This window comes from Mixophyes fleayi, chromosome 3 (genome assembly GCF_038048845.1).
Source record: "Mixophyes fleayi isolate aMixFle1 chromosome 3, aMixFle1.hap1, whole genome shotgun sequence".
Lineage (NCBI taxonomy): Eukaryota > Metazoa > Chordata > Amphibia > Anura > Limnodynastidae > Mixophyes > Mixophyes fleayi.
In genome coordinates, this window is record NC_134404.1 from 102,620,004 (window position 1) to 102,644,732 (window position 24,729).

Here is a 24,729-nt window from a genome sequence, read left to right on the forward strand (position 1 = left end):
TATATATTCGGGGGGGGGGGGGTCGCTGCGGTGGTATTAGCCTAGGGCGGCCAGAACCCTTAATCAGGCCCTGCCCACAGGTGAAAGCATCCAGCCTCGTAATGGGGAGAGGGAAATGGGGGGCACACATTTTACCCCATGACACCTCCTCGTTCATATTCTCCTCCACAATTAGCGGTATAGCTGATTTCAATTTCTGGGTGAGCCTGTTTTTTTTTTATTTATTTTTTTTATTCCTCTTATTGCATTCTCTGCTGGGATGTCTTCCACCGCACACGGCACAGGCATGTTTCAACCTACATTCTGCACCTTTGTCACAGTCACACTCGTTGCAAGCAAAAACATCGAAAGGACGGCCCATATCTAATCAGGCGTCTGCCTGGTCACAACCATCTGATGCACTCTCGTTTTAGGCTGCATCTTTACCAATCCTCACGTGCGGATCTGACCATACACTCTGCGCCAAAGGTCCCACAGGACGACTGTTTTAGAAGAGTGCACCCAATCACCAAATGTTATACTGCCTAGGGAGCTGTTCTTGCAACCCTAGCCCAGCGGTGGGCAACGATGACCCCGGAGTGGGCATGGAAGTGACTTCTACATTAGAAGTGTGCCAGGACCTGTGTCTCAATGCCATATGCCCATCTGAACCTGCAGAGAAGGAACCAGAAAGAGAGTTCCCTGGACCAGGAGCAGCAGTTCCCACACAAATCAAATGGCCGTGCCGAAGTATGAAACAATTAGGTTCAGCAACCGCCACTGGACCTGCTTGCTGAACCTTGTTAACTAAATTTGAAGCAACCGAGCAGAAAGTCACTCGAGAACCTGTCAGGGAGGAAGCCTGACCCAGCCCTAGACCCAGACCCCGTGGGGGGGTGTGAATGCCAGAAAAGAGGGATGGTGGGAGGAGGGGGGCTACCAACAGTTAAACAAAAACTAGGGAAAAGGGGGATAGAGACGAGGGAAAAACAGGGGAAGGGAGGAGAAGGGATGAAAGCAAGGGTGGAGGGATATTTTTCTCTCTCCATGCAACATCAGCATTTATGTTGCTTCGGGTCAATTCCTGCCCTCTGTTATCCTTATATTTCTTCCACTGGCATACATTAGTAGACAATTTTAACCATACATATTTCAATTATTAGAATTAGTATGTTTTTCTGCACAATGCATACATGCTTTACCTTCTGACATATGGCTCAGGAACAAAGACGGACATTTAGGGTTTCAGAGACCATTTTTATGAAATCAAATTTTCTGGCTCTATACTATCTTTAAAGAGACTTGAGGTGCCAGACCTTCAGAAAATCCCCATAAGTTACCTAACCTGGAAAACTGGAGCAACCAAAGTTTTACTGGAAGGTTGAACAAAGTTTTGAAAACTGCATTTTTTTCATCAACTATACACAATGTACAATGTACTATGTACTTTACCGTTTGTACATGACCCCATACTTACATTTCCCCCTTAAGAGCAGTGGTAACAGCGTCGGCGAGGTCAATAATGTCATCCAGTGCAGCTGGCGTCTTCTGTGTTCAGGATTGCTTGAAGTCGTGAAGTGGATCCTCATTGTGGAACCAGGCAGCTGGACTACAGACGTCATGGTAAGTGGTGTCGGTGTTTACAGCATTGACATGCTGACTATCACCGGATGAGATAGTCCCACTGAACAAGGAGGGTAACTAATGTATTGATTGTGCTAACTTTTTTCTCCCAGCTAATGGCTAACTTTTCTCTTTTTACCATTAATGTGAGGAGTGTGAAGGATAAGATTAGACGTCAGTCTGTGTTTACCTTTCTAGACAGCCAGAAATGTGATGTTTACATGTTGCAGGAATGTTCTTTGCCTTTCTCTAGCTCCTATAGGCACCTGGGTAGGCAGTGGTCTCATGGGCCCTCCTATTGGTCTGGGGGGAGTGACTGTAAGTCTGCGGGGGTCGCCATACTTACTAGGGGAAGCCTCTTCATACTCGATTCTTTTCAGGAGTTTGTCTGCGGCAGATTGCTTATCGTAGAAGGCTCTCAGGCTAATATGTGTGTTTGCATCCCCTGGTAAGAATAAGCATTTGGAACTTTTCCAGACCCTGCAGGCCCAGCTCACGACTACCAGGGCGGTAGTGATGGCTGGGGATTTTAACAGTCCTATGGAGGAAGGCGGACGTAGTTCTAACGGCACTGCTAAACTTAAAGTTTCTTATAGGTTGCTGCAGGAGATGGTAGCCGAAGCATCCTTGCGGGATGCAGTGGGATCCATGGGGACTGGCTCTGTAAATACTTGGAGTCTCCCCGATGGCTCAGTGCTTTCCCGGATTGACTTTGTGTTTACCTCAAGAGCAGTGAGGCCATTGTTCCCTGTTTCTTCTTGGACCACAGGCTGCCTAATAGACATAATAACATTGCATGGATGGCTATCCAGAGGGGTCTGCCTCTCAGGACATTCATGCACTCCCCGAACATGTGCAGATATTTTCACTGCCTCTTTTGTATCACCAGAAGGGAAAAAGCTCAGCATGTCTTTTGGGACTGCCCAACTGCACAGGCACTGTTGGATGCCTTGGAACATAAACTTAAGGACAGTGTGCCCAGGACTTGCCTTTCATATCATTCGGTATTTTATGGATTATTTCCTGGGACCCACACCATTGGGGCAAGCCAGGAGGCCTGGAGCCTTATGAACTGTTTTAAGGGCGCTATGTGGCTTGCCAGAAATCGCCTCATCTTGAAGTGGGAGAAGATGACTATCCAGGACTGTCGCAGACTGATCCACAGCCTGCTAAGAGACTATAACACCCTTGACAGTCCCAAGGAAGAAGACGACGATTGATTGTAATTGATTTTTGTCTCCCTCTTCCCCTTCTCCCCCTATGTATATTTTTGATCACTAAAATGTTGGTTTGTGCCTCCCCTCCCTTCCCCTGTTTGCAACCATCCCCCCATCACTGTTTGAAGTTTTATTGAAATGTCTTGCCTTAATTTATGCCCCCTTCCCTTTTGTGACTGTCCTCAATAAAGCTTCGGGCTCGTGACTTCCCCACTCTACCCCTCTCACCTACCATCCCCTCACATTCACTGTTTTTTTGAAGCATCATTTTGTTTAAGTATGTATGGTTAGTGCAGTACTCGATGTATAGTGTAGGATGTTATATCTTGTACTTTATGCCTTGTATTCTACTAAAATGTATTCATGATTATGTTTTATGGTGTACTGTGTACACTTGAATGTAATGTATCATATGTGTTTTTTGTACTTTATGCAAAATAAAGCTACTTTTTCAATAAAAAAATACAATTGCACACAACTTCTCGGCCTTTTGGCTAAGATCAAGTGAGTACCTGTCCAAGTAAGGGCCTCTTCCCACCCTGAAAGAGCCATGGAAAAGCTTGGTCTGGCCAGAAGGCCGGTAGCTCGAAGGCCTGAGAACTAGTGCCCCTGGAGTAGTGACTCATTGGTGGCTGAAATCACTTGGGGCCTGGTTACCTTCACTTGACACGATGGCACAGAGCTCGAACCTCACTTTCGGCTACACACTCTTCCTTGCCCTGGCCTTCTGGCTAGGCAGGAATAATTTGTAACATCTCGGCCAGGTGACTCGGGTCGTTTTGCACTGCACTATTTAATTTTTCTCACTGAACTTATTGTCATGTTACTTTTCATGTATTGGAGGAGGTGCGGTAGCCCTTATGCGTCCAATCCCCTAAGATCTAGGGGATGTGGTGTGGTCCTAGTGGCTCCCACTTCCCTGAACCCTCTGAGGTTTACACTTTCGGGGGAGGTAGAAGATTTGTTGCTATGGGGAAAGCTACGGTGGAATCCTTGGCAAAAGGGACCACCCTAGCCTTGCGGCGAGGGGGATCTGAAGACCCTTGTTCCCCTAAGGGGCCTTTTGGCTCTAGGGGTTGGGGATAAACGGACCCTTTCTCTTTTGAGGAGGGTCTGAAACCGTACCCTTGAGCACTTTTTAATTTTTTCACTTATTTCTTCGAGCACTTGGAAAGAATGCACGTTTTTCAGGCATTCAATAAGAAATACATTTGCACACAACATAACATACTAGGGAAACAAATTCCAACATGTATATAAATTTCTGGTGTCTAGGGATACCCTGTGCATGCTTTACTCACCTTGTGCACACCTCCTAGGCCTTGGAGCTATTATACGCATTTTAGCTTCCAGGGTACAGTTGAATTTTTATTTTTGTATTGTCTGTACAGAGGTACTGCAGTAATTGAACTTCAGTAAATACCCCGTATGGAAAACTATAGCATATGTGGTTTTCTAGAATTTTGCTGGAAATTGAGCAAACATTTTACAAATTGAACTGAATTGTTTCAATGCTTCAATTCAGATTTTGGGTGTGGTTACACATCTTTTGGGAACTGAAAACTCAGTAAAATCGTGACTGTTGGTAGATATTCAACATAGGCAAATGGAGAAAAATTCAACACGTCAGATGCTGGTACACTCCCATGTATTTGGATAGCACCTATGTATAGTATATTGGTTTACTCTTGCCTAGGGCTTCAACTCAAAAATACACAAGTGATTTTAGTATGAGTATAAACACCTTAAAACAATAAGTACTAATATCATCATTTTAATTCATTAATATAATGTGCTTTATAAGTAGTAATGTACCCACTACTGTAATTATTACAGATACAGAGAGTTATTAGACAACTCAAATTTATGTGACCTGTTAAAAATCTCAGTTTACAGCCTTGTACTTTTATATGGATGCAGAATTGCTTGGTGACTTCTAAAATCACTATAATTTACAGTAGGGAGTTAATTATCTAATACATTACCTTTTTCTAGTCCTCAGGAAATAAATCTGTTTTTCATGATTCTTTATAAAGAACATATAAATAGGATGCAAACTTTTTTGCCAGGTTTACATGTATGCTGCCTATAATTTTCCTCTTTTCTGTATGCTTTTTTATTGTTTTTCATTTTAAAGAGGTTTAAAGATATTTTTTAGAGGTCTTAAAAGGATATGCAGCAGATCAGAAGGGAATACATTCTATAGTTAAGTGTTGTCTATTGTGTAAATTTTTTACATTGAACATTTAAATGTGATATGCAAATGTCTTTTCTATAAATTATTTGTGAATATGTTGTATGGGAACGTTGTATTATTGTTTTAAATATTTTAATTTTGTATGTGATAAAAAAAAGCCCAGAGGTTGTAGCACAGAAACACAGGAATGAAGTCCTGTTTAGTATTGAATACATGCTTAACAAAAAATACTGCTGAGAGGGCAATAGTTTGATGTTAACAGCTTGCCTCCATGGTAATCAGTTCAAGCAAGCTCCACAGATAGAGGAAATAAAACAGTTGTGTTTGTTTACTATAGCTTGGCTTATGAAAATTCCTTTTTATTCTAATCCTAAACATATATAGTAATTATTTTAATTATTAAATCTACCTCATGTATTATGTTGCATTGACCATGTATATCATTATCATGCTGATCTTAATAATCATACATTTTCCAGGCATTGTACTATTCAGGTGGTTATTTGCTACAGTTAAAAGCAATAGTAAACAACACATAGAGCATTAAAACTTGCCACCACCTGTTTGTTAAGCGGAGACAGCTGATTATTTAAAGAAAACTACTGTCAGTATTTACTAACCATGGTACTGTAATATTAAATACCAGCAGTGTTATGGAATGTCATATCCAGGCTCTGGTTACACTTACAATAAGGAAACATCAATATTTAGCTAGGTGGTACATGTCAAAATAACATCCACATGAATTTCAGGACCCAAGGTTTCCCGGAAGAACATTGCTCAGAGCATCACACTGCCTCTGCCAGCTTGCCTTCTTCCCTTAGTGTATCCTGGTGCCATCTCTTCCTCTGGTAAACAATGCACTGTCACAGTTCTGTAGGTTTGGATCCTATATCTGCCCAAATTAGCACTACTTCCAGCAAGGTGCGGAATCTAACAGGTAGAAGGTTTTCGCCAGGAACCGTCGCAAGATGGTTTGGCCTTTTCTGCGTCTGCACAGCAGGTCGCGGCCCTTACTGGGAGTATCAGGCTAGACCGGTAGGGGAATTCAGAGAGGTGAATCCGTTTATACGCAGCAGGTTTACCACTGGAATGATAGGATGTACCCAGAAGACGAAATAGTCTGTGTCAGCATGTTACCACTAGAATGGTGGAGTGAACAGAGTCTGCGGATAGCAGGTTACTACTGGAATGGAGGTGTAGTACGCAAAGGAGTAAAAGTCTGCGGACAGCAGGTAACCACTGGATTGGTGGAGTTGTACTTGATGAGGAATTAGCTCTGCGGACAGCAGGTTACCACTGGAATGGTGGCGTTGTACACAATGAAGTGTCAACTGTGTGGACAGCAGGTTATCACTGGAGTGGTGGTGTTGTACACGATGAAGTGTCAGATCTGCGGACAGCAGTTCACCACTCGAGTGGTGGCGTTGTACTCGATGAGGAATTAGCTCTGCGGACAGCAGGTTACCACTGGAATGGTGGCATTGAACACCAGGAAGTATCAGCTCTGCGGACAGAAGATTACTACTGGAATGGTGGCGTTGTGCACAATGAAGTGTCCGCTCTGCCGACAGCAGGTTACCACTGGAGTGGTGGAGTTGTACACGATGAAGTGCTAGCTCTGCAGACAGCAGGTTACTACTGGAGTGGTGGCATTGTACATAATGGAGTGTCAGCTCTGCAGACAGCAGGTTGCTGCAGGATACAATCCACAGGGAGATAAATAATACAGCAGGAGAAATGGAGCCATGTCTAGCACCTAGCAGGTAGCTTGAAGAACAGGCACTGAGCAGCTGGGGGAAGTGCCTTTTAAATCTGGAGCCAAATTGAGCAGCCCACGAGCCCCAGCACAGATCCTAAGTTTGACCCCACTCACATCTGCCACAGTTAAGACTAGTAACACCTACCACTCAAACTCTCACCCACATGTGTGTTCTTTCATGCTGCCTGCCTTTATGGGGGCTCTCCGAAATCTGCATTTGTCTTGTTTGTGTCCTTTGTGCAATAGCTTTTATGTGTCACTCCATGCCTGTTCTTTTTTTTGTCTACTGTCCCTTATTTTCCCTGTTTTGCATGTGCCTCTCTCTTTTTCCTCCTATTCGTCTACCACCCATTCTATTATTTGTTCTCCTTTTGCAGACTTTTGTTTCACCCTCTTTTTTGTCATAGTTTGACCACTCTTGTCCATAACCCTTTGTCTCACCTCATATTTAGACAAGCTCTTTTAGAATTTCACGACCATACCTAGAATTTGTTAGAGCGTACTGAAACATGTTTCATACATTCAACATTTGCGAATCAGGTGAGGGGGCATGGCCATGTCATGATGGGGCATGGCCACATCTCGCTGGGGCATGTTAACACATGGAGGCATGCCTAGTGCTTTTGAAGTGCTGGGATACCCCATACTCTACTCCACTCCCCTCCCCTCCCCTCCAAACGCTTTCATTGCCATGCGTGCCAGTGTGCCATGCAGAGCAGCAGTGAACAGATTATACCTTCCAAATTTCCCACTGAGAACAGAGCTGTCCTGATCGGTTTGGCGGGACTGAGTCCTCAAATCTGGACTGTCCTGCCTAAATGGGGATGGTAGGGAGGTATGATGTTTTGCTATAACAGCTGGCCCACAACATTTTACATACCTGGCCAACATGTGCATCACCAGGTGCTGTGAAACTACAAGTCCCAGCATACACTGCCAGCTATCATCTGGCTATTTACTGGCAAAGCATGCTGGGGCTTGTAGTTTAACAACACCTGGAGAGTCACAAGTTGGCCAAGCCTACACTAGAGGTTCCATCCTTTTTTAACCCCTCAAGAATCTAAATAACCAACAGAAGCTTTCAAATTTGGACCACATCATTATCCCATGATCATTATCAATGATGCTGCAGAGAAACTGCATAGACTGTTTATCAGTTTTATATATATATATATATATATATATATATATATATATATGCATCTAATTAACAAGCCATGCAGAGCTCAGCCTTCCTAATCTTGAAGAGAGCTCTGTATGGTGATGTCACTGCATGTTGTTCATTAATTAAAAAGGCCATACTACTTTATTCAAATATTTGGGAGCCAGTTGCAAAAAGGGTTCCAGTCTAGCTCTTCGCAACCTTATTTGTGCACCACAATATCACATATCTTTTATGACTAAAAGATTTATCTCCACCTCAGTCATTGCAATATCTGAGATGGCTATATGGACATTATAGATTAGCAGATCTATTGTAGTTTGATTCTCTGGATCATTCTCAGTACTAGGAAGACACTTATAATATTAGTTTAAATTTTAAAATTAATTTTCAGTATGACTTTCATAAAGTGATTAATGGGCCATGAAACACTGAAATGTATGGGATCTCAACATTGCTGAATTTATTTTGTTCATGTGCAGTGCACAGGAAGGGTCCACATGTTGGCTTCCAATTTCTAAAGCTTGTTTACAGCTCAGCCACACAATAAATATATGTATAATTAAACAAACACAATTAAATCAAGTAGGTTAAAAACTAAAATTTACCTCTCTCAAATGCCCAGGCTATCACATGCCGCAAATTACATACTACAGTTAATACATTTATGGTGGTAATTTATTGTAAATAATATAAAATGAATAACATTGTGAACCACATCTATTTTGTAAATATATTCTTATTGCTTCCTATTACTGTTACAAATCCATCTTGGATTTTAAAATCCAAAATAAGGGCTGGCAGTTGGACAGACATATAAAAGATCTACTAGACCTAAATATTATGTATGAGATAAAAAAAACAGGGTAGACAAATGGATCAAGCAAGCACTAATGGGGTGTTTTGACTTTGGGAAACAAACCTGAGATGTATAACTAGCATGTACTTTATATTGTTTGAAGTTATATAATACTACTGTATAAAACCCTCTTTAAGCTATTCTGTAAGGATTTCCAATCTCTAAGTCAAGCAGCTATTGTACAGCATTTTACTAGTCAATATAAAGAATAATGCCTGTAATAATGCAAGTGTTTGCAGCAATTATGTGTTGTGGTCTGAAACTACCTCTTTGATCCTCTTACCACCAAGGCTTTGCTCAATCCTCATCTTCACAAGACACAATGGGTAGATTCACGAGCAGGTGTTCCTGCACATTTAGGTTTTCTAACGAAAAAGCTAAGCATGAAGCCATCACAAGCAATGCCGTATTACACAATCACAGTCGACAAACAAATAATTTCCAGACCAATTATAAATCAGTGCTATTACATATTGGCTCTCCTTCAATATTTCAGATTCAAATTGAAAGAAGTTGAAGATCATCTTAAACCTGAGTTTTTTCATGAGCACTGAAGTGAATATTTAAATGCTCCAGTCCTGTCACTACATTACTGGCATGGGTTCAATTAATCCCAAATCGCTCAGGGTGTCACTCAGGCACTTCAATGCAAGAGAATGCTATATGTATATGACAAAAATAATGTTTTTACTTTTGCATTTATTTCAACGGGATTTTTTCTTCCAAATCAGATAAACCCCCTTATGAGATCTAATAAAAAAAAGCAGATTCATTTTAAATTATGTAGTAATATGAAAAATAAACATTTAGCTTTATTATACCACACTGACCGCACAGAAAAAAGTGTCGGAGTCTGCTACAGCGAAGAGGATGGTGACCAGAAGAAGACTTCTGCAAGGTAAGTGGTGTTTGTCTATATGGGAAAGAGGAGGATGCGATATATTGAGGCTGTGGAAGGGCGGGGGGGGGGGATTGTAGAGCTACAAAAACTGAAGAAGTTGAGTAGTCCTGGGCAAGGGTTGTTGCAGGTGGCTTTTGACGATCACTTAGTGAATTAGATGGTAAGGTCCGTGGTCTAATAATTGCTTAAGCTGGCCATGGGCTAACACATCTTTGACACAGAGAGGTGGGTAAGGGGGTATTTGCTGTGGAGACCCCACACACTCCTCCTTCTAATCCAAGGGATTCCAAACTTCTAAAGCTTCCTCGCCAAATACAAACAGATAATTGCCTGTTACTGGCTGGTTATCTTCTTTCCTCTCTCTCCTGATTCTTTCTCATCCTCTGTCTCATAGTTCTCAGTCCTGGATCTTGGTCCCAGCTTGTGATTGGTTCTCAGACAATTATTTCATCACCCCTTCACTAAATGGCAGCATGACAGTTTTATAATGAGCTAATTAGCCTCTCATTGCAAGCCAAACCCATTCTGAAGAAGTCCCTGCCAGGTCATTTAAATATTAATATCCTTCATGTCTCTCTCCGGCACAGAGCAAAAGTAATAGACCATGAGTGGTCGTCTTGTCACCAGAGGAAAAGTTGTCAACAGGGACACAAAACCCCTTTTATTCAGATGACTTGTATTGACATTGTTACCCCCCCTGTCATTGAGTGCCATCATCATCATCAACATTTATTTATATAGTGCCAACAAGTTCCGTAGCACTTTACAATTGGGAGCAAACATTAATAAAACAATCCTGGGTAATATATACAGACAGAGAGGTAAGAGGGCTCTGCTCACAAGCTTACAATCTATGGGACAATGGGAGTTTGAAACACAAGGGCACATGATACATTATGTTGCACATTGGACCAGCTAGAATGCAAAGGTAAAAAATATTGAGTGGGCTGCATGATCAGCCACACAGTAATGTTGGTCAGATGGCAGTGGTCTTGTGTTAGCTGTGTAGAGGGTGGCAATAGGTAACCTAGGGAGATTAAGATGCTTGTTAAGGAATATCATAAGCTTGTCTGAAGAGGTGGGTTTTCAGAGAAAGCTTGAAGGTTTGAAAACTAGAGGAAAGTCTTACTGTGCGAGGGAGGGAATTCCATAAAGTGGGTGCAGACCTAAAAAAATCCTGTAACCGGGAATGGGAAGATGTGATGAGAGTGGAAGAGAGACGCATATCTTGTGCAGAACGGAGGTGTCAAGTTGGGAGATATTTTGAGACAAGTGAGGAGATGTATGTTGGTGCAATTTTGTTGACGGCCTTGTATGTTAGTAGAAGTATTTTATATTGGATTTGTTAAAAAAAAAGGCAACCAATGTAGAGACTGACAGAGTGGCTCAGCAGAGGAAGAATGGTTTGCAAGAAAAATCAATCTAGCCGCTGCATGCAAAATAGATTGTAGGGGTTCAAGTCTGATTTTGGGAAGACCAGTAAGGAGGGGATTGCAATAGTCGATGCGGGAGGTGATGAGTGCATGAATTAAGGTTTTTGCAGTGTCTTGTGTGAGATATGTGCCTATTCTGGAAATGTTCATTAGATGTATGCAACATGATTTAGATATAGACTCGATGTGGGGATTAAACAATAGTTGTGAGTCAAGGATTACACCTAGGCAGTGAGCTTGCGGGGTGGGATTTATGGTCATGTTATCAACAGAAATAGAAATGTCAGGCTGGAAACTTCTGTTTTTGGGTGGCAATATTATTAATTCAGTTTTTGAAAGATTGAGTTTGAGATGGCGAGAAGACATACAAGATGAAATGGCAGAAAGACATTCAGTAACGCGAGACAACACAGATGGTGAGAGATCAGGAAAGGATAGAGAGATTTGTGTATCATCCGCATAGAGATGATACTGAAATCCAAAGGAGCTTATTAGTAGAGATGTTCACTGACCCCCGTGTTTTGGTTTTGGTTTTATATCTGGATTAACTTCGTGTTTTGGTTTTGGCAAAACTGCCCTCGCGTGTTTTGGTTTTGGATCCCTACTTTTTTTATATAATACCTTTTTTTTTGCTAAAATCACATAATTTGGCTCTTTTTTTGTTCGTACATTATTATTAGCCTCAATAACATTAATCCAGCTATTTCCAGTTTATTTTTGTCAAGTGACAAGAACACTGCTACCCCTCCTGTTTCTGCATGAGCAATGGCACTGAGCAATGGCACTGGAGACTGGAGAGTGACAAGGACACTGCTACCCCTGTTTCTGTGTGAGCAATGGTGCTGGATCTCCTGGGGAAGGAGGTACTAATGGAATACAAAACCCACGAGATCCGACAACACAGCGATGACATTTTGCCTCAATTCAGATCCGAGGATACGTGAAAGTACTGAGCCGGCTCTCGAGCCTACTCAGATCCTCTCAAGTTCGTGTGGGCTTGATTTTCAGAAAACCGATCCCGAACATCTCTACTTATTAGTTTTCCAATAGCAGTGGTGTAGATAGGGAAAAGTAGAGGACCTAGGACTGAGCCTTGTGGTACTCCAGCTGATAAAGGAGTGGAGCAGAAGTGGATCCAGAGAAAGTAACACTGAAAGAGCGATTATATAAGTAGGATGAGAACCAGAATAGGACAGTGCCTTCAAGACCTAAGGATTGTAGCATTTGTATGAGAAAAGAGTGGTCGACAGTGTCAAATGCAGCAGAGAGATCCAGGAGAATTAGAAGAGAGTAATGGCCTTCAGTTTTTGCTGTGATCAAATCATTGACAACCTTGGTCAGAACAGTCTCTGTGGAGTGTTGAGAGCGAAAGCCTGACTGAAGAGAATCCAGTAGATTGTTTGCTGTAAGAAAGTGTGTGAGGCGAGTGTAGGCTATTCTCTCGAGAAGCTTGGAGTAATCACTGCATGCTTGAATAGCGATGGAAAAATACCAGTAGAGAGAGAGAGATTACAAATTTTAGTTAGAGGTGGAATGAGCACAGAAGACAGGAACCAAATTGTGAGGGTATGGGATCAAGAGGACAGGAGATAGAGTAGGAAGATGAGAAGAGAGTAGAAACTTCCTCTTCATTTTTGGGATCAAATGAAAAGAGAGTGTCAGAGGGTGCTACAAAGAAATTGAGTTGATTGCTTGTCGAGGGAGATGATACCATTTCAAGTCTGATCTTATCTATTTTGTTCTTGAAATAGGAAGCAAGATCCTAGGCACTAATGGTAGTCAGAAGGTTTTGGGGTGGGAGGATTGAGAATAGATTTAAATGTGTTAAAAAGGCGTTTGGAGTTAGAAGCCTGAGCATAGATAAGAGATTGGAAGTATGTTTGTTTTGCAGTGTCCAGAGCATTTCAATAGGAGTAGTAGAAAGCAGTATATGTGATGAAATGATTAGAGGTACAAGATTTACGCAAATGACGTTCTTCTTTACGAGAAATTTAGCATTCAGAGTTATACAGTCTGATTCTCTCCAGATGTTGGGGAACTACAAGTCCCAGCATAGGGGAGCTTGCAGTCATAAAACAGCTCAAGAGACAAAGGTTGCGTGACTGTAAGATAAACACGTGCGCACATGTTCATAATATGTCAGGCTGCAGATTAATACATAATAATACTTAAATCAACAATAATAGCATATTACATACTGACGGCTAGGTAATCTGACATCATTTTAGACAAAGTACTAATTTCAGAGTGACAACTAGACGTTGTTCTCGGGATGTTGTTTATAGTAAAGTATATTCCTGATCTTTTTAGTTATTTTATGTGTGTGGGTTATAGATTTAAATAAATATTTTGTTATATCTTATATTGAACACTTTATATTACTGTTATTCAAACATTTACGTAAGAACTTTCTTTTTTTACCGTATTTATTTTCAGATGGAAGATCATGACTGGGAGGGGAGATCATGACTGAGAAATGAGAAAATATAAAGACATAGTAGGTTTATTAAAATGAATATTTGACAAGTGACTTATGCTGAGTTCGATATTACTGGGGACCTCACAGTACCCATAGCCCAGGGACCTACAATGTCTTAATCCGGCCCTGGTTGTGTATGTCATACATTGTTGCCAGAAGTAAAGCATATATATCAAATAGGCAAGTCTAATTGGTGCCTAATATTAACATTATATCAGTTAAGAAGGAAGATAACTAGCTTCAACAAAAGAAATATAGCATAATTGACAAAATGTGTCAAAGGTAAGCATACCCCCCAGTTTCCTGGACAGTTCAAAAAGAGGAATGTTTTGTTGAAAAGAGATATCACATCACAGGGCAGGGTATGGTATATGTGTATAGGGTTAAGTTCTGAGCTGATCAGGGATGTATCCAAATTTGTAACAGTTTTCTAATCTGGGATATTGGGAGTATGGGTAATGCAGCTGGTGGCTTAGAGAATTATTTAGCCTTATGCGGAAGAGTATATAGAGTTACTATTACACTATTTGCACAGGGCAATATTGGTGAAGGGAAAAATAATTTTTAGAGTTTACTCCCTCAAATTGGAAGACATTTAAATTAGTTATTTTATTAATGATGGATGGAATGTAGCCATTTCTATTGAGATACCAAACTTTGGGATTTGTTTCAGCATTGATCATTACTTTTCAGACTATTATTTGGGAAAGTGTTATAATATAGTTATAGTGGATGTTAATGGGGATTATAAATTCCTGGCACCCCCTGATACAAGAGATTCTGTCTGAGATATCGTGCCAGCAAATACACTAAATATTTCTTCCATTTTTATTATTGCTTAGCTATCATCAGCAAAATGTTAAGTGTGACACAAAACCAAATTCTGGTTTACCCACAGTTTATCAAATCTATAAACCTAGATTCAAAAGCAGAGCAGGATTTTCACCGCAGTTATAGTATGCATGTGTGCACGGAAGGGAGTGGGTGCCTAGATAATTGCAAGAAATAATTATAAATATTGTTAGGGTTATTTCTGAGGTTACATCAACTGTATAAAAATAATCATGTTAAAAACATTAATGGAAAATCTCTTATATAGAAAATGAACATTTTTCTCTGGAGGAAAATATTTGAGACATAAATTTTTATGCTGATATATTTACATTATTATGTCCTGTACAGCAGTACTCCAAAAAATCCCTAGAGTGGAGGATAAAGAAAGATAATGATGCTCACCAAGCTTTTATAATAGTCTTTTGTTGTGTCACTAACGATAAAGTGTGGCTGTAGCTTCCATCAGAACTAGTTAAATACATAAGCAGTATTATTTTGTACTAAATACATTTGTTAAAGTGTTCTTTAGCTGGCCCTGCATATAGGAGAATTGGCACTAAAGGAGCAAATTGCTATCTGATGAACAATTAGGGGGGTATTCAATTGTTAGCGTTAACGGGGAAAAACGAGCGCTCAAAAAATCTTAGCGTTAATACGGTAGTTACTCGCGAAAGTAGGAGCGGTGAGCTGAAATTCCGCGAGTAAACTACTATATTAACGCTTTTCATGCGCAATATTACCATATAAACGGTAATATTTTTTGAGCGCTCGTTTTTTTCATTAACGCTAACAATTGAATACCCCCCCTTAGGGTCTTATTTAAACTGAATAGAAATCAGTCACTTTACTGGATGAAACTTTTCCTGGCCAAACAAAGGGGACCGTGGACGATTCTTTTTTGCATTTATTTGTATTTTTTTAAATAAATTTTGTATTTAGTTAATTAAAAAATAAACTCTTTCTCCTCTAGTTTGAAAAGTTCCCCTTAAAAAAGATTACATAAAAAGGTGCATTGTATTGTAACTTTATATTTATATTATGACAAAAAATAGCTTAAATTTGATATTCATTTTTTTCGTTGATTTTTTTCTTGTTATTGCTATGCATACATAATACAGAACTTATATATGCTGCATTTCTTGTTTAGCTAAATAATTTAGACCAAGATTTTCAGAGTCACAGAGTCCAAACTTTACACCCTTCATCCTTGATGAAGGGATGGATATCAACAACAGGAAAAAATGTAGATTGTGAAGAAGTTAGATCGATGAAGACTGCATTATGACTTACCAACAACATCACAAGAGAATTGCATAAAGAATTAGCAAATCTGATAGCACTCACAAGGATTCTACTGACACAGCATAAAAGAGAAATGATTTGTAGGTGATACAAATTCCATTTCAAGTTCTATTTCCAGGTGCATTTCCTTCTGTCGGGATCAAATATTGAAGACTGGGCATATATAGTATGCAGAATAAGAATGCTAAGTGCAGTACACGGCTCTCTTATTTTCTCTTGTAACTCATTCTCATCAGAAATAACACAGATTTCCTGGAGCTTAAGATAAGGGGAAGGTTAACGTTCACAAATATATGCAGTTGTATGAAAAAGTTTAAGCATTCCTGGTCAATTATGTTTTACTGAATCTCTAAATAAACAGAAGTTATCACAACCAATGCAAGGTACATCCTAAAACATTCCATTGTTTGAACATGTTAATGTACTATTACTATTCAACTGCTGAATTCAACTGATTGAAAAATAAAACATTGTATATGGCATATGCAAAAGTCTGAGCAACCGTCTAGACAGTACTTCGTAACACCCTATTTGGGAGAAATAACAGCTTTCAAGTATCTTATTGCGTACTTAGGGGGGTATTCAATTGTTAGCGTTAACGGAAAAAAACGAGCACTCAAAAAATATTACCGTTTATACGGTAATATTGCACGCGAAAAGCATTAATACGGTAGTTTACTCGCGGAATTTCAGCTCGAGCTGAAATTCCGTGAGTAATTACCGTATTAGCGCTAAGATTTTTTGAGCGCTCGTTTGAGAGTGTTAACGCTAACAATTGAATACCCCCCTAAGAGTCTTTCAGCTCTTGCTTTAGGAATTTTTTCCCACTCTGCTTCCTGAAAAAGCAAAACTTTTCTAGCTCAGAAATAGTCTTAGGTCTTCTTGCATGCAATACATGTTTGAGATCTTCCCATCTATTTTCAATAATACTTAAGTCTTGAAACTGTGAAGGTCTGGTTTTATATTACAGGAGGCAACTCGCCACTTTTTGATCTTGTCTCTCCAGGCACTGTCCATTTGATTCATATATTTGACCAACACTGGTCATAGAGTCAAATTTTTTCTTCTCTTTGTAGTCCCACCTGCAGGAGGGAACATTTAGGAGTTACATCCATCCGATATGGAGTCTATAATGTGTTTTTTTTTTCTTCACCAAAGTAGGTTCCGGTCATTGTCTCAATGGAAATGAATATATTTTGAGTGAAAGTGACAGTATTGAATCAAGAATGTGTAATCATACATAGGTTGTGTGCAGATGTTACAGTCAGTTCAAGTTAGAGGTCCATTAGTCTCCATTATATCTCTAGTAGTTTTTCTGGTGGCAGCAGTGGTTGTATCCAAAAAGAGACTGCTAGAATGAAGATCCAGAGTGAAAGACCGATTAACTCCATATAGTAGCCTTATATCAGATGCTGCCTGCAGTAACATAAATAAGGAATGTTCATAGTTTGGCACCTGGTGTAGAGAACCCTAGACTTTATTTATTTATTTTTTCTGTCTGTGAAAATGAGTATGACTTTTAATGCTTATGAAAGTGAAATGATGATGCTGAACGTGTGTAGTACGAATTTACGATGCTGTAAGCACCGACAGTGTTTACAGCTACATAATTATTACGAAACTGAACAGGGCAACATGTAAGAAATACCTACTTACCTGTAAATAGACACAGGCCACTTCTGATGTGAGGACAGTGCGACATTTGGAAATTATGTAACTTGCAATCGCGACTTGGACATTTATGTTTTTAAAGTGGCAATACACGGACGGAATTGCTGATGGTTATGTTCATTGTATTCCGAACCCACAACCTTCCCCTAACCCTAACCCGCAGCCTAACCTTAACCCTAATCTGCAGCCTAACCCTAACTGTAATCTGCTGCCTAACCCTAACCCCTAACGTAAAGGTAGTACTTACATGGGTCCCTGCGTTGCCTCTTTAAAAACCGAAATGTCAAAGTCCCGATTGGAAGTTACGTCATTTTGAAGTGTTGGGCTGTCCTCACATCGGAAGTGGGCTGTGTCTTTTTATAGGTAAGTAGGTATTTTTTTACATGTTCAGTTTTTAAATAATTATGCAGCTGTAATCACTGTTGGTGTTTACGGCATCATGAATCCGATTACCACCGTGCTGAACATGGGATCATGATTCTATCCTTTAAATCTGCTACTAGTATAGTATTGTTAGACAAGCTCAGGTAACACAAGCATCCACAGATGTGGTATTTGCATGTGCAGCATTACTGTAGCTTATGTATAAAGGCTAGAAGCCTCTTGCACAGATATAACAATTAGTCATTATTGTCAACTAGATCATGCCACCTTTATAAACAATGCCTTGGGAGTACCTGAGATAGATAATTTTCTGTGGTGTGGTGTATGTTGCTACAGGCAATTAAGAAAAAAGAGCATGTTCTAAAATTCTTTAGTTCTTTAATTCTGATATAGCGGGCCGAGCTGAGTTAAAACATGTTTCATGGAGTAGTGTTGTTTTATATAGATGTACATTTGACAATCTTTTCATCCTTACAAAACTAATCTATGCTTCCACTAATTCTCTGTATGTGGCTTTTTATTTGACTCTACAATCCAGACCACAATAAAGTTTAAATACAAACAAAACAAATCAGCTTTTTTGGGTTCTCTTGACTTTTGGTCCTAATGTCGATGTTGCTTCAGGACAGACCTGATGTGGAAGGTAACAGTAGGGATTAAGGAGAGTGCAGTTTGACAGCAGATAGTGCTCCACCACCAGCTGGACCAATATTTTCACCTCTGATTATTGAAATTTGTATGCCTCCGCTTCGATGCTGAAACAGAGGAGCCAGAGGCCAGACTTGGTTCTGCTCGCTCATGGTCCGCCATGTTAACTAAAGAGGAGCAAACAGACAGTCAATAGTAACAATACTTAAATGTCCTGTAAAGTGGCTCACCCAGGGCCTTATACTCACCAATGATTTTCACTAGAAACTTCTGATGTAATAAATCCAAATGCTAATTTCATAAGATGCCATTAGAACTTACAAAATGGCGGAGCTGAATGATTGCCTCACCAGCTCTAATATAGAGCATGCAGGTGTGTTTTCCTGTGATTGCCAATGTATGACTGGAAAGGCGTTGTCATGCCCCTATTTGCCTGGAAATTATATTTGTGGATAATTGGCAGGTGAGTCAGCCATAGGATGTTAAAAAGACCCTTAAGTGATGTGCCTATGCCCATATGTTCACTGAGAACCAATCAGTGCACTTCATGTTGAAAAGTCTAATTCACTTGCAAACATGAGAGCAGCAACCTTCTCCCACAGCTCAGTACATGTCAAATGATCAAATAAAATGATGCTTACAGGGCTGTGCAAGGTACCTGTGGCTTCTGTTAGGCCGCAGACGCACAATTGTACATCTGCTTATCTTAAAAATAAAACTACTGTTATATTTTACCAATTCATAAATATATTTGGCTAATTATAACCTTCATTGGACAACTTACAGGGCTTTCTCTGTAACATTGATGTTTCTGATTCAGTATGTGATTAATCTACACCTCCCAGGTCAAGTCCATATGAAAGTGGTAAAGAAGTGTATTTATTTTGCAAATGATGGTCCATGTGTGTTGTATTATTTTTCATATTGCAACTGACAGTTTATCTGAATGTCTCTATGTATGTGGGAGACAGTGATAAGCTTTGAAAATAAACTAATGTGTCATATTTTTTCTAACAGGACACCTTAGCATCCACCACTACCTACACCTCTGGTCCAGGGAGGAGCAGCTAGAGGAGGCTGTTGATGAGTCTATGTCTGAGGAGGAGGAGTCTGTGCGCATGAAGACTCCTGCTCATGAGAAAAGGCCGGCCATATTCTCCATCCCCTGATGGTTCGGAGGAGCAGTTGAATGCTGAAAAATTTAAGTATCTTGATGTTATAATGTAGTAAAAAAAATATATTTTTAGCATCATTAAAGTGCAGTCCTCTAAAAGCCTTGATTTCACACATGTGATTCACCCTAGACCTAGGCAAGGTTTGCCACTCCACAGGTCATGAGCCTAATAAGTTTTTGTTACCAAGCAAGGCGCCATCCACATAGGTCTCTATGCCATCTGGTTAGTCTGCACTATATAGTCGTCTGCACCATCTACACCATCTAGGCCTCTGAACCTTCTAGGATTCTGTTCCCACTAAGCCTCTTCACCATCTATAATTTTGCACCATTGTAGACCCCAACAATGAACCCTTGACCACCAAGGCCTGGTTCTTCCTATTACGTATAGTGCCCCATGCTTAAGATGACAACAACCGGGCCTGTTACCCCCTCAAGACCTATGTGTGAACACCATCCCTTCTTGACTGTAAGCTTGCAAAAGCAGGGTTTTTACTATCCTCTGTCTCATGTCTATTTCTGGCCTCCTCCATTTGTAAGTAAATCTGCACCCTATGCTCATTATGCATAACTTCAGTCTGCCCAAGATAGCTGCCTCACCCTACAACCTCTGCCTCATGCATTTCATAAGTAATTTCTACCTTATTTTCTTTATGCTTAGCTTGCATGCATCCAAGTTGGTTGCCTCATCTTTACATACTCCTGTACCTCTCTAGCCTTATACTGTATATTTAGTCTGTATCACATGCTTCTTATTCTGCATTTGTAAAGTGAAATGTAACAGATATTATCTAAAAAAGCAACTTGCTAAAGTTTTATTCTAGAAATAAGGATGGGACATAGTTGATATTTGTGCATTTATTTTCATTTAGATTTATGATGTGGGTTCCTGCCCTACAGAGCCTCAGGCACTTGAAGATAAAGTAGTTTGCTTACTGTTTGAAGAAGCTGACTGTGTCACAGCCGAAACTGTTACCAGCTGAGCTTCCACATCGCCTATATGTTATCAAACTGCCTGTACTCATTGTAGATTTTGAAACATGAATACAATTGATACATGAATACAAAAATGAGCTTGCTATGTCACCCTTTATTGGAAAGATTATTAAATACATACATTTATACTACTTTCTAAACTAATGTGACCCATAAATAATCATTGCAAATGGTATATAGGATATGGTATATTAATTCATGCGAACAAAAATAATGAATTCACCATATACTATTCTAAAAAAACAATATTGTAAAACTATTAATCTAGAATTATTTCATAGAGTAAATAAATAGCTCTTGTTCCACCTTAATTAGCTATTTCTTTTTCGGTTATGGATTATTACTTACTAATTCTAACATTTGGTTAATTTAATTTGATTCTTTTTACAGTTCGAAATGAATTAGACACATAGCGAAGTTTGTGAGATCATTCAGTTAGCTATAGCTCGTATGTACTGTACATCTACACACACATACATTAAATATAATTAAAGTAAGAGGTATAGCAACTACTACTAATAATATATGAAAATATGCATTCATTGAAAAAAACAACTTGGTTAAAAAAATATGTAACGTACACATAGTGGAAAAAATTAACTTAAAACTCTGCTAGCAGCTCATATATGTTAAAATGCCACACAGGCTCAAGCCAGGGAAAGGTATGCTACTCCTTATTTTCTAACCTTGCTATCAATTTTTACTTAAGTATATGGCAACCAGCATCAAAATAATGATACATTTTAATTACTGGCAGAAAGCATTTATATATGCATCAAAGGTATGTATACATTTAACAGAAAAGGCTTTTTCAGCTTCTTATTTCTGAGATGAGAAAAACCCCTGCAGTGTGTTTCATGGGATGAGTCATATTTTTGAGGCAATAGTTTTATTTTTCTAATGATGATTTAAATAAAACAAGGTTTTAAAAGAACTTTTAAGGATTTTAAAGTTGATTTAAATATACATTTGTGTATTTTGGTTTTTTTTTAAATATTTATAACATACTCAGAATGTAAACACAAAAATTGTATATTCGAATCTCAATCTATTATAGTCTAATAACTACATTTTACAATATGAATTGAATGAGCATGTGCACCTGTTACTTCAGCATTTATTCTATCATTTCCAAAAATGAAAACTAACAAAACTATTTTAGTCTTTTAACCTTATGCATGATATATGTATTCTGATCCTCTGTCTCAGTGGGTGAATAGTATACCAAACAGGGCCACCATCAGGAGGGTACGGGGAGTACTGCAGTATGAGGCTCCAACAACCCTAGGTCCAAACAGATTTATTATGGGAAGGGGTCTCCACAGTGAATTCAGGGATATAGTAGGCCCCATTTCTAGGCAGCAGCTGCTCCTGAGATGTGAAGGGTGGGGTGGGGAGAGGTATCTGCAGTGAATTAAAGGATCCAACAGATGTTGGGGCCACACAGCTGCAGCCATTTGTGCTCCAGTCTCAGTTTCCCCAGGTGCATATCATTCTGGGGAAGACAAATGATGGGTAAAGGATCATTTAAAAATGGGGGCGGGGTGAGATAAGGAAGGAGAGGGGCACTGTCTGTTACATTTGTCCTGGCACCTGACATAGAAAAAAGAAAGAGGGACAATTACTCAAAAATTAAAAAAAGGAAAGAGAAAATAATTTGTTAGCTTCCTAGAGTGCACCACTGAAGTGTAACTTCTTTTCTTTTTATTTTTGGTGATAATAAGATTTGGTTACAGTGAGAGCGCCTCCAATAAATTGATTGGATTATATTCCTTAATAAAGTATAACCTGAGAAGAATATTGGGAATTTGATAAAACATAAATTAACATTATTCAATTTTCTAGTGCAGTAATTTTTTTTTTCTGTGTATATGAAATTGTTCTCAAATAGGAAGTTTATTAGATTCAAAAATTAAGAGCCTTCTTAGAACAAATTTTGAAAAAAGAAAGTGATTTTAGGTTATACAGGGGCGGAACACAGAATTGTGGGTTCCATAGTGAAATTGAGGGGAGAGCCTGGGGATGTAACTTCAGCTTCTCAGACCCCTGTTCAGCTAACAGAAGAGCGTCTTTTGAGTATGCAAAGGTCTGGTAAAAGCGTAGCAAAGCACCGTCTCAGAAAAGAAGGGCAGCAACCTCTGCTAAGCATGGTTCAGCGCATGCACAGTAAAGCCCCAGCAGGTTAAGCGCATCAGCAGTGAACTCCCGAATGTTCATTCTTTTCTTAAATATTTTTGCTCCACTAAATTTATAAGATACTTTATATAATACGTTTGTTCCACTAAGTAAAAAGCTTTTTTTGCAAGGTTTTGATCAGATATACAGTCTCAGATTTATTGTCATCCTACAGTAGACAATGATGCAAACACAGTTTGATTAGTGTGTCATTATAAGTCTGTAGGCTAATTACTGACAAAAGATATTTGTATCTAAAAACTAAAAGAGATATATCTTTTTGATTTCATATACTGTTTCATGTTAAGGTTTATTTGTGTATGTGTTTGTTGTTTTAGATGTGGATCCATTTTGACAATTTAATTCACAATTACCGTTGTTTGATTTGACATACTGTTTTACAATGTGGGTTGATTAGATGTGTGTGTGTCTGATATTTTAAACATTGATCATTTCTAATAAGATTTCTAATAATCATGTGTTTATTAGTTTTCATTATCAATCAGTGTTTTCTTATGCTATACAGGTGATACCATGCCTCATGTTTGAGGGTTCTGGTAGAGAATCCTTCCAGTTAATCACTTTGTTAAAAATCTACAGAGGAAAGAAAAGCTGCAGTACCATTTATGACCACTAGCATGCAGAGCTCACCACTTGAACCATAATTATTATATTATGTGCATGCTATGCATATATCAAAAATGTGACATAGGATTAAAAACGGGATGAAACAGGGTTGTCAGAGATAGCCTCTATTGGGTCCTTTCTCTCGAGCCCTGGCACCTGTCTTAAGTGGGTATCGATCGATAGAGAGACAGACAAAGTTCAGTTGTAAGGCTGAAACTCAATCTGGTTCTGACCAGCCCCCAGTCAGAGTAGTTTTATTTATACACAGAAGATGGCATAAAAAGATGTATGGTTACACAACAAAACAGCAGTTTGACATTTAGGATCAGCAGATGTTCTTGTTTCAGTCGCGCAAGCCAGTGGCAGAAATAGCTGCGGTTTCAATGGTGTGGGGTTTTCACAGGAAACTGTCAGTTGTGTAGAGTTCTCAGAATATGTGAAGCAAGCAGAAAAACAAAAAGGTTTAGGTATCGGTTACGTGGTAACAATCTGCAGAGCCCTGCAGATTGTTGCTCAGACATTAATTATACAAAATGTATTATTCTTCAGAAATTGATTAAATGGATATCTCTCACATAAACCCCTCTTTTTATCATTTTTATAATTATCCTGCCTATCCTTTTGGTGTGCACAAAGTATTCCTGCACCTGACCTACTTCATTCAATTCAATGGAACCCCTAGCAGGCCCTTAGAGGATGGTAAATGTACATTCAGCCAGGTCTATAGTTTATGTACACCTGGGTTCTTGAAAATAATAAAACATAAGGGAGAACCTTTTTAAGTATGTAACTTATTCAGAGTCTAGTGAGAGCGAGTTGGACCTGGGTTTCTGGATCGGACTTTAGATGTTTCTTAAGTGACCTTTTTATCTTGATATCTTTTTTGCATCTTTTCAAACAGCATTGGAAAAAACATAAGCTTAGTTTAAAAGCAACATATAGTATCAATATTGAAATGCATATCTTGGCTATCCATATTGAAACATACATTTATAGTTATTGCAAAACACAGAATGAACACACCCTTCATGATTGATCCTGAGCCACCGTGGCCTTTTTACAGTGGCTGGCGTGGATCCAAGGATCTTTCCCCTCTAGTTTCACTGAAGTGGGTGTGGTCAGCAGGACTTGGTATGGTCCTTCAAATCGTGGTTCCAGAGCCCTCCTGACGTGTCTCTTCACAACAACGTAGTCTCCCGGTACTAAGACATGTGTTCCAACACAATCCTCTGGATCTGGGATAGAAGAGAAAACTCGAGAATGTGTATTAGTGAGGGACTTCTGCAATTCTTTCACATAATTAGTC

The 24,729-nt window shown here is 39.3% G+C and overlaps 1 long non-coding RNA gene across 1 annotated transcript in view; it reads left to right on the forward strand.

Moving 5' to 3' along the window:
* The window catches only part of LOC142143860 (uncharacterized), a 57,684-nt gene extending 38,093 nt beyond the window's left edge, over window positions 1-19,591 (forward strand). The window contains exon 3 of the long non-coding RNA XR_012689588.1: window positions 19,469-19,591. This is a non-coding gene — a long non-coding RNA (uncharacterized LOC142143860). The remainder of the gene's footprint in view (window positions 1-19,468) is intronic.
* Window positions 19,592-24,729: the final 5,138 nt, after the last annotated feature.